At 28.7% G+C, this 11,389-nt stretch overlaps 1 pseudogene; it reads right to left on the bottom strand.

Moving 5' to 3' along the window:
* LOC149519837 (uncharacterized) lies at window positions 1–2,155 on the bottom strand (annotated as a pseudogene).
* Between the last annotated feature and the right edge of the window lie 9,234 nt (window positions 2,156–11,389).

Below are 11,389 nucleotides of genomic sequence, written 5' to 3'. Positions count from 1 at the left end.
CTAAGTTGAAGGGTTAGAAGTGATGGAGTTAGATCCAACAGTACGTTCATTTCCCTCCAAGAGATTCAGTCCATAGCCAATATTTACAGGTACCGCAAATATTTCTGAACTAATATCTCTTATATGTTTTCTTTTCAACCTACTCCTTCGTATTATAGCTACCCTACATCATAAAAGTGAATATAGAAAAGATATTAGTTTAGAACATATATAAAGACATTGAAAAGTTAATAAATCAAAACCTATGATATATAAAAAACATATCGATTTAATTAAATCAAAAGATAATGTATGATTTAGAATACAATAATTATACAATAACGAATGTGACATTAATTACATACAATCATTTACTACATTATGTCTTAAACACTCGAATTACAAATTATGGATGCACCATTTCATGGTTCATAAATGTCTTCAATAACGTCTTCGCAAACCCACTGAGCGTAGGTACTGGAGATATTTTCATCCAAGTTTTGCTCAGTAAAAGGATAACATCCAGTTTTATATTCAACATCATCTTTGGTATCTAACCCCATATCAAATAAGTCTTTAGGTGTATTTCGAAGAACAACAAACCAACCCAACTCTTTGAGATCTTCAGAGTAAAATACTGTTTGACTTGAGATGAAAAAACATAAGGTTCATCGATGAGTTGTTGTCCAATGTAAATTAATCTAAAAAAATTCACAAGTATAAATCCATATTGATCTTTTTTAATACTCTTTGCACTATTCATATCAGCCCAATCACACTGAAATAAGACAACTTATCACTTGCCATAATAATCTAACTCAATGATGTCATTAATCATGCCATAATAGTCAATATTTTCCTCTAAAGGGTTTGTGTCTCTAGCACTAGCATAGCTAGTAATTAATGAAGTCACAATAACTCTTGAATTTTATGTACTTTTAAATCTCTCATGAGATTTAGTGTGAAATCTAAATCCATTGATGATGAAATCTTTGTATCATTTCACAATCCAGTTTGAATCATGTGAAAAACACTCCACCTCTTCACTAACAAGCCTTTCACTCCAAACCTATAAAAGTGAAATAAATATATATATGTTATTAATGTTATTTATACCATAAGCATTCTATGTAGATTTCTCATAATGAGAAGTATGGCATTACTTACAGTTACTACTAATAGTTTATGAAAGTTTTCAGCGAATAACTTATCAAGCTCTCAAGGGTTTGATCATCGATAATGTGCAAGATTTCTCAAATTATTTCTATACTCCCTATAAAGCCTCATGATAAAGTATTAATAAAAAAATAAAAGATAATAAATTATTCTTAATGTAATGAATAACTTCCTTGCTAAAAAACTTACGTATGAAACGATTTAGTTAAGTCATGATAAAAAAGAACATATCGATATGCTTGTGCCCAAAATTTATCATCTAACATCACCAATTCAGTTTTACCTATTGGTTGTCCAAAACTTTAAAAAAGATAATTATAGGCAAAGTCTGTATGCTACATACCAACATTTCTCGATGGTCTATTAAATCTAGTTTCAATATCTTCCAAATAACGAGAACAAAATGTCATACACTCTTCTGCTAAATATCTTTCAGCAATATAACCTTTCGGATAGCATTAGTTATGACAATAAGACTTTAACTTCCCAAAAAATCTATAGGATAAAACATTAGTCATATGCTATTTTAAGTAAAGTGGCTTGATCATCTATAAAAATGTAATCAATCTATTAACAAATAATACATTTCAATAAGATACATCCATTGATAATAAATCGACCCACCGACTTTTGTTTCATATGGAAGGTGGATAACCAAATACATCATAATAGTAAAAAAGTTTGGAGGGAAGATCTTCTCTAAATGACATAAAGTAATCATGGCTCGATCTTGAAGTTTCTCAAGCTCTTTCACATTCATACATTTCTGACATAGAGATTTAAATATGTTACTCAATTCAATTACCACAGAAGTGACTTGGTTTGACATTGATGAACGTAAAGCAATCGAAAGTAAGTCTTGCATCAAAATGTGATAATCATGTAACTTCAATGAAAAAAGTTTTCGCTCTTTCAAATTCAGACATCTCGATATATTTGACGCATAGCCATCCAAAACTTGACATTTTTCAAAATCTTGCAAAACACATCTTTTTTAGCTTTAGAAATCCTAAAACAAGTAGCAAGCAATCGATATTTTTCATTAGAAAGTAACTTCAAATAAAGGTCTAGAAAAATCCCCATATCAACTAGGTCAAGCTAACTCTTTAAGTAATCTTTGGATCTTCTATTCATATTAAGAATTGTCCTGCTAAAATTTTTGCAAACATTCTTCTCTATGTGTATCAAATCAAGGTTATGATATAATAAATTATATTCTCAATAAGGTAACTTAAAAAAAATATTTTTTTTCATAACTCAGACTCATTGGAGTCATCTGCTTTATTGTCTTCTTCATCACTTTGAACATCAAGATCACCAACTTGAGTATGAGTATCATCAACTTGCGTAATACGAAGCCAGACACCTTCAAAGATGTCCCTCACTATTTTTCTTGATGGAGTCATTTTTTTCATATGTGAAATTGATATCTTTTAACTTTGATAAGATATTAAACCCACTAATGGGTAAAGGCGATCTCCTTAACTCTTTAGTTCTATTAAAGAAATATTTTTGAAATCTAAATCGATGATTATCATCTAACCATCGACGATGTCCCATATAACAGAACTTCCTACCATTAGGTAATCACGTTGAACATGTCTATACAGCACAACATGGATAAACATAACGACCTTTTGTACTCTAACCAGATAAATTTGCATAAGTAAAAAAATCGTTGAAAGTTCATAATAAAGCAATACACATATTGAAGTTTTCTTCTTTTGATGCATCATAAGTCTCAACTCCTTCTCATAATTACTTTAACTCTTTAATAAGAGGTTGTAAGTAGATGTTTATATCATTAGCCAGACTTTTTTCCCTGAAAATTATCACAGACAATATAAATGATTTTTGCTTCATAGCAATCTATGGTGGCAAATTGTAAGAAATTAATATAATTGGCAAAGTACTATAAGAAGTACTCATTATTTTAAATAAGTTGAATCCATCAAATGCTAGTCTAAGCATAATATTTTGAGGATCAGATACAAAGTCTGAAAACCTAGAATAAAATAATTTTCATGCCAAAGAATCTGCAGGATGCCTTAATGATCCATCATCCATCTGTTTCTCATGATACCACCTCATTGAATCTGTAGTTTTGGAAGACATGAAAAGTCGTTATAGTCTTGATATTAATAAAAAATAGTATAAAATCTTAACAGGCTTCTTTTTGACACATACATCATCACCATCCTCATTCAATCTTTCATCGAGGTTTTTGTCCACCCAACAAGAAATACTACACAAATGACAAGATTCTTGATTTTTTCTATTCCCCTAATATAACATGCAATCATTGGGACAACTATAAATTTTCTCATATCTGAGACCTAAATCTTTGATCATCTTCTTTGATTTCTTACAAGATTCAAGAATTTTCACAAAAAAAAAAATATTTCTTTCATAAACTCTAATAATAAAGTCAAAGAGTTTTTCGTCCATTCACATAAGCATTTTAAGTGAAAAAGATGAACACAGAAAGATAAACTTGAATGCTTCGATCTTTCAAAAAGTTCTTCATTTATATCTTCAAGCAACCTATAAAACTTTGATGCTTCTTCTCTAGGTTATTGGTCATGTACACCTATCCCAGGTTTACTAAATTCATGCATTTCAACATTGGACTGATTAAATCCTTCATTTTGGGGAAAAAGATTATGAAAATGTTGGTTATGAATGTTAAAAGTATCTCACAACATGCCTTCAATGTCATTTACTATAAAAGGATCATATTGGTGTTGGAGAGCCCTTGAAATTGAAAGAACTCTAATGAAAGACCATGACGCTACAGACTCTTCATGAAAATATCAATTAACATATCCAGAAAGAAATTCAATACAAATTAAATGTTCAAAAATAACTTGATGCATTTACCACTCAATATTAGCACACTTCACACATGGGTATAATATCATATTATCTTCATTTGTATTCTCAAATGCAAAATTAAAAAAAATTTTCACTCAATCTCTGTACTCTTGACTTAATCTTGATTTTTGCATCCAACTCTTATCCATTTAGTACTTATTACATTATCAGACCAAATGTATATAAATAATTTATATGAAAATGAACAAGTACAATACTTAAGTTTACTATGTTTTAAACAAAAGATAATAACAAGACCAATACTTACACAAAATGAAAACTCTTTGTTGTGAAGTAATTTATTAGCTACCAGATATTATGAATGTTAAAACTCTGCTGCTAACGTAGTTAGTACCAAAGAGTATTTGTAGTTGGGGTTGAAATAAGGTGAAATAAGGTGAGTTTTGGAGAAAATTATTTACACCAAAAAAAAAATTGTGAATTGCTAAAGCTAAAGGAATAGTTGAATGAAGTAAAAGCTAAAGTAAATAAATAATGAATAGTCGAAATAGGGTTCTAAAAGATAATGCTCGAATACTAAAAGCTGAAAGAAAGAGAAAGTAAATTGTACTTGATCTGAAAAGAAAAATAGTATAATAATGAAGATGAAGCTTGAAGTTGGTGATTGGATGCGCTAAGTTTGGAAAAATTTTTATTAGACCAGATTCTGGAAGGCGTTGACTAAGAAAAATGCCTACAATTTTTTCATCCTAAATACTTTTTGAATATATTATAGGCACCTTTAAAAGAGTCATAGTAAATTGTTTAGGATTATTAAAGACATTTATGCAAAAAAAAATGTCATCACTAATTTCATCTAAATTTTTTGCGTATTTATTGAAGGTATTTTTTACATAATACGCCTTCAATAACTCTCTCATTTTTATCTTACAATATCAATGAAAATGATTTTTTACAAAAAAAAAAAACTTCAATAATTTTTTTTTTAAAATTGTTTGTGATTATTAAAGGTGTCTTCTATTAAAAATGCCTTTAATAATACAAAACTTAAATTTAAGGGGTTATTGAAGGCTTTTAATCCAGAAAAATACCTTGACTAATTGGTTTTATTTTTTGAAGTAATTTATTGAAGGCATCTTCTAGTGCAAAACGCTTTCAATATTCCACTGCTTAAATTTTAAGACGAATAGTGAAGATGTTTATTGTAGAAAAACGCCATTACTAAATGCTTTTAGTTTATTTTAAGTACAAACGTATTGAATAATTTCTAAGTAAAATTATTGGTATTATTAATGACATCTTATAGTGAAATACGCTTTCAATAATCGAGAATTTAAAATTTTTAACGATTAGTGAAAGCGTTTATTTCAAAAAAACACATTCACTGAGTACATTTCATTACGTACATAATTATTAAAAGTATTTTTTATAACAACTGCCTTCAATAATTTCAATTTAAAAATTTTTGGATTATTAAAGACGTATTTTACTGGAAAACACCTTCAATATACCACTACGGTTATAGAAAGCATTTATTCCATAAAAACACCTTCAATGATTTCCCTCTAAAAAATTTTGAGATTATTAAAAGCGTCTTCTACTGACAAATGCCTTCAATAATTCTTTTTAAATTATCTACATAAATATTGAAGGCATTTTTAGATAATAAAAGCCTTCTAAAATTTGTTGAGATTATTAAAAGCGTCTTCTACTGCAAAACACCTTCAATATATAGCTACACAAATTTTAACATGGTAATTGAATACAAATATTTTTAAAAAAATACCTTTAATAATTCTTTTTAAATTTTGTAGATAATTAGTGAAGGTGTTTACAGATAACAACCGCCATCAATAATTTACTTTAAAAAGTTTTGGAGATTATTAAGGCATCTTCTACTGAAAAATGCCTTCAATGTACCACTAATAATTCCTTTAAACTTAGTACATAATTACTAATGGCATTTGTTAATAACAAACACTTTCAATAATTTTCCCCTAAAAAATTTTGGATTTATTAAAGGCGCCTTCTACTAACAAACGCCTTCAACAATTCCTTTTAAATTATCTTCATAAAAATTGAAGGTGTTTCTTGATAATAAACGCCTTCAATAATTTTCTTCTAGAATTTGTTGAGATTATTAAAGGCATCTTCTAATGTAAAACGCCTTTAATATATTGTCACACAAATTTTAACACGGTTATTGAAGGCGTATATTCAAGAAAAATGCCTGCAATAATTTTTTAAAATTTTTGTAGATAATTAATGAAGGCGTTTGCAGATAACAACCGCCTTTAATAATTTTCTTTAAAAAAATTTTAGGTTTATTAAAGGCGTCTTTAATTATAAAACACCTTCAATAATTTGTTATAAACTTTTGAAGTCCATAATTTTTTAAGGTGTTTTCTACATAATACGCCATCAATAATTCCCTCCATCCTTATCACAAACATATCAGTGAAGGTGATTTTCTACTCGAAATGCCTTTAATAATTTTTAAAAATTATCAAAAGCATTTTTTTAAGATAAATGCCTTTAATAATTTTGTTGAAAATTTATTTTTTTGATTACTAAAGGCGTCTTTTTGTAAAAAAACATCTTCAATAATCTCTAATAAAATTTTAAGTGGATTATTGAAGATGTTGTTTTCAGAGAAATGCCTTTAATAATAATTTTTATATTCATTTCCCTGCCTTGAACATCAGAATCACAAACTGCTAGTACACAAAATAATTAAAAGCTGCGTTATTCAATCAAACCAAACCCTTAAACACATTTTTATAAGACCATTGGTTTCTTTTATCCCTATTGTCACACCGACCTTCAACAAATCAAATGTGTGCACCTCTTTTTTAATTGGTGAGTCTTTTTTTTTAGTTTACTGTATTATTTATAATATTCGATAAAGATTTTTTTTCAATTCCTTAATATTTACATATGCGTTTATATATTTTCATTAACTTCACTGTAAGCATAGTCGTCCAAGCATCTTTCATTACAAGTATGTTGTTTCTATGTAGTACGCCTTAAATATTGTAATTTACTGAACCTTGTTGTCTAATATTTTTTGTTGAATGGTATTGTACGATATTGGGGGACTAAATCGTATGTCGAATTGTTTGTTGTACCTTATTGTTTGATATTGTATTGTCAAATGGTATTGTATGATATTGAAGGGCTGAATCATATACTAAATAATTTGTTGAACCTTGTTGTTTGATATTGTTTTGCTGAATAGTTTTGTATGATATTGGGGGGCTAAATCATATGCTGAATGATTTGCTAAATGGTGTTTCTAAGTGGTTTGTTGAAGGGTGTGTCTCAGCACATTGCTTATTGGTGTGCTAAATGGTGTTTTTGTACATAGTATAATATTGGTTGTATTTAATTACGTATGACGTTAAATTTAAACGGTCATAATATGTAATTAGTATAATTATGATCAAGATTACAGGTATCATGGACTTCGAACAACATCATTCTCTTTTTAATGAACATGCACAAGACATAGTTGTAGGCCAAAAAAGAAAGGAAAGGGGCTCAAATAAACAAATTAAAGTGAGTTACACAAAATTCATGTTGACTTCAACCAATGTGGGTAGCCTGTGTCTGAAAGAGTTGCCAAGATGGCTACTCATATTGGAGTCGTTGTCCGTCATAAGATTTCCATTATGTACACCGATTGGCGACGAGTTCCTAATGATCTAAATGATGATATATGGCAGTCGATTGTGCTATATTTATTCAACTATTTCGTAAAATTTGTTAAATGATCTTATAATTAAAATTTAATTTATTCATACTAATTGTGTTAACTTATTTAGGAACGATTCGATGTCCTAATTGACTATAAAAAGATTATGTTGCAATCTGCTGGAAAAGCATTTAGAGACTTTAAAAGTAGATTGAGAACCCAATATACTTTACCGCTGGCTAGTGAAGGTGATGTATTAGCTATTCCACATGCGGCATATGCAAATGTCATAAGTGTTGAAGATTGGATAAATTTTGTTTAATATCGACTTTCAAAAGATTTCTCAATACGCAAACCCATTTCCTAAAAGTTGTTTATGAGTCTTTATGCAATATAGCCTTTGATCTTCATATGTGATTGACGTAATTTCTTGATTTTGTAGAAAATCAAAGAATAGCAACAGGACATTCGGGCCAAACAATAATATCACCATCAGACAACAAGAAAGGGATAAGCAAATGTGAAATATGAGCTTATATGTATTCACATACTTATTTTATACTCATTAATAAATATTTATGAACATTCATTTCATACATTCTGATTTTTTTATTACGGTAATTTAATAGAAATTAGCGAGCTCTGGTACAAAACTTTTCATATGGGATGTCTGAAAATAAGGACATCTATGAAAGGATAGATTCTTTACAGATAAGCAACCGAGAAAATGACAAAAAAAATTATATGTATAACTATTTTTTATTATAATGTATGACTGGCATTGTGGTTGTATGTATAAGTGTATACTAGCTTGTATAGATTTATTCTTACAGCCCATCTTATTATTATCTTTTAAGATAATTATGTTGTCAAAGTCAAATCTGGTGAACTGGCAACCCAGTATGGTGAAGATCATTTGTCTTAAGCATTAGACGCTAAAGAAAGACCTGGTCAGGTTCGTGGGTTGATAAATTTATCTTGCCATCAAAGTTTTTTAGTAGTCAACAAAAAACTTCGCGAATGAAAAATACACAATATGAAGCAATCATTGAGCAATAACAGCAACGAATTGATAATCAGGAGCAAAGCCTCAATGACTAGCTGTTTTAGAGTCCATGTTGGTAGCAATACAGCATAACATGCTAGTACACCGGTCTGACAGCATCATCCCCGTAGGAAAAGCTTCTGTTGCAAGTAAGGAAGTGAACTTATCCTCTGCTACCACCCAAAAAGTATGATATTATTTATAATTTTAATATTAATTTGTTTATTATATTGATTGATTTGGTTTTAATACTTATATTTCATTAAATATTGTAGTAGGATGTTCGCAGTATGACCTTTGCTCAAGCTTCCATGAATAAGTTATCCAAATATTTGTTGGAGCATTTATCAAGAGGAAACTTCATAACCATTGAGTCTGATGATGAGTTATTTGATAAACCATCATTTTCTTTCATTGGCATGATGGAGGTTAAAGAATTTTGTGAACTGAATGAATTATTAGCAGTTGATATCGTTGCTTATATGAGGTTAGCTTATAAATACAAATATGCACATTCAATATGTAATAATCTATATTAGGGTGTAATACTAACTAGCAGGTTGATTATTATCGTGTAACTTCTTATATAAAGAGCTCAAAGGGAGACAGTTGATCAACATATTTAGATTCATTGACCCCAACTTCATTAGTGAGCAGAGTGGCACAGTCGCTTATCGTGCTAATCATGTGATCCTATGTATGAAAAGATCAGTTGATTATTATTTGCTCTCGTATAATGCATAGTTATATTTCAACCTTAATTACTCGAACCTTACCCAAATTTGATCTAATGCGTAATCTGAGTATATCATTGTTATTATTTTGCAGTCGTTATTGGGTACTTATTGTGATTGACACCAAATCCTTAACGTCATACTTACTTAATTCAGTTAATCTAACAGCGATGCCTAACCCCGATATTCAAACTTTTATAAAGAGGTATTACACTTTATTATATTATATATCTTTTGTTTCTTCATAAGTAATTTTACTTATGTATTAAGTAATTTTTTTTCAATTTAAGGTAATATCTACATTCGATAAGAAGATAAAGAAATCGAAATGGGTGTCATTACCGGTAAATATGAAATATATTCTTTTATGCTGAGTTTGTGTAGATAAATATTTTTTAAACCTACTCAATTTAATTTTCAGGCACTTTGTCAACCCAGTAATACTACATGTGGATATTATATCTTTCGTTTTATGCAGAAGATAGTGCTACATGATTTTATGACCATACCATTCAAGGTTAGTATAAATTTCATAAACTTGTTATATCTTCAAAAAAATAAAAAGGTACATTATGTTCTCATTTTTTAGCATTTACTTCTGATTTTTTTTTTAATGGGAGAGTAAAGAAAGATTCACGGAAGAGGAATTGGATGAAGTCCGTAAAAAGTAGTTTGATTATGTATTATCATTTATCAGTGTTGATAAACCTTCAAGTTAGACATTGTTGGTTGAATGTAAATATATAAGGAACAAATTGTTATAATGTTTTGAACATGTCATGTTGAATGGAAACTTTAAGTTTGTACATTGCGGTATTGGTTTAATATTATTGTTATACTTAATATGAATACACTATGTGTACTTAATAAATTATTAAGTACGATTATTTCAGAAAAATATATTAATATGACAATGTTATCAGTTTTAATTTCAGATGTGTGGTCAATTTATTGAAATACAACAATGTTTATTATGTAAATTCTAAAATGTAATTCGTAGTATCACATATATAAACCAAATATTTTTTGGGCAATAATATACAACTGACAACAAACGTTTTCTAAGCATAAACCTACAACTAACTTGACATATATAATATCAAATATTTTTTTATGGGATTAATGAATGCGTTTTTAGCAAAAAAATACCTTGAATCATCCCTAACAAAAAAATTTAAAGACGTTTTTAACCAAAACTGCCTTCAATAATCACCCCAAAAATTTATTGTATGGAATATTAAAGGCGTTTTGGGCAAAAAAACGCTTTCAAGAATCAATCGCGTCTTTTTTGTATGGATTATTGAATGTATTTTTTAAAAAAATGACTTCAATAATATCAATTAAATATTAATCGAATGGATTATGAAAGGCGTTTTCCTACGAATAACGCCTTAAATAATTCTTAACAAAATGTTATTAAAGGCGTTTTTGGATATAACCGCCTTCAATAAACCGATCATTAAAATTTATCGTCTAGAATATTAAAGGTATTTTTTACCAAAACCACCTTCAATAATCCCTCAAAAATTTATTGTGTGAAACATTAAAGGTGTTTTGGGTAAAAAATACCTTCAAGAATTCGTCTCATCTTTTTTGTATAAATTATTGAAGGTGTTTTTTTAAAACGCCTTCAATAATACCAACTAAAAATTAATCGAATGGATTATGAAAGGTGTTTTCTTACGGGTAACACATTAAATAATCCCTAACAAAATGTTATTGAAAGCGTTTTGGGATATAACCACCTTCAATAATCCGACCATTAAAATTTATCATCTAGAATATTAAAGGTGTTTTGAGCTAAAAATACCTTAAAATATCCATTTAAACTTTTGTCTATAGATTATTGATGGTATTTTTTACAAAAAATTATCTTTAATAATCACAACAAAAATTTATTGATTGAATTATAGAAGGCGAGTTTTG

Source organism: Durio zibethinus, chromosome 3 (genome assembly GCF_047325235.1).
Source record: "Durio zibethinus cultivar Kanyao isolate XHJ-2024 chromosome 3, ASM4732523v1, whole genome shotgun sequence".
NCBI lineage: Eukaryota > Viridiplantae > Streptophyta > Magnoliopsida > Malvales > Malvaceae > Durio > Durio zibethinus.
Note: the sequence above shows the minus strand (reverse complement) of the source record. Positions and strands in the feature narration are given on the sequence as shown.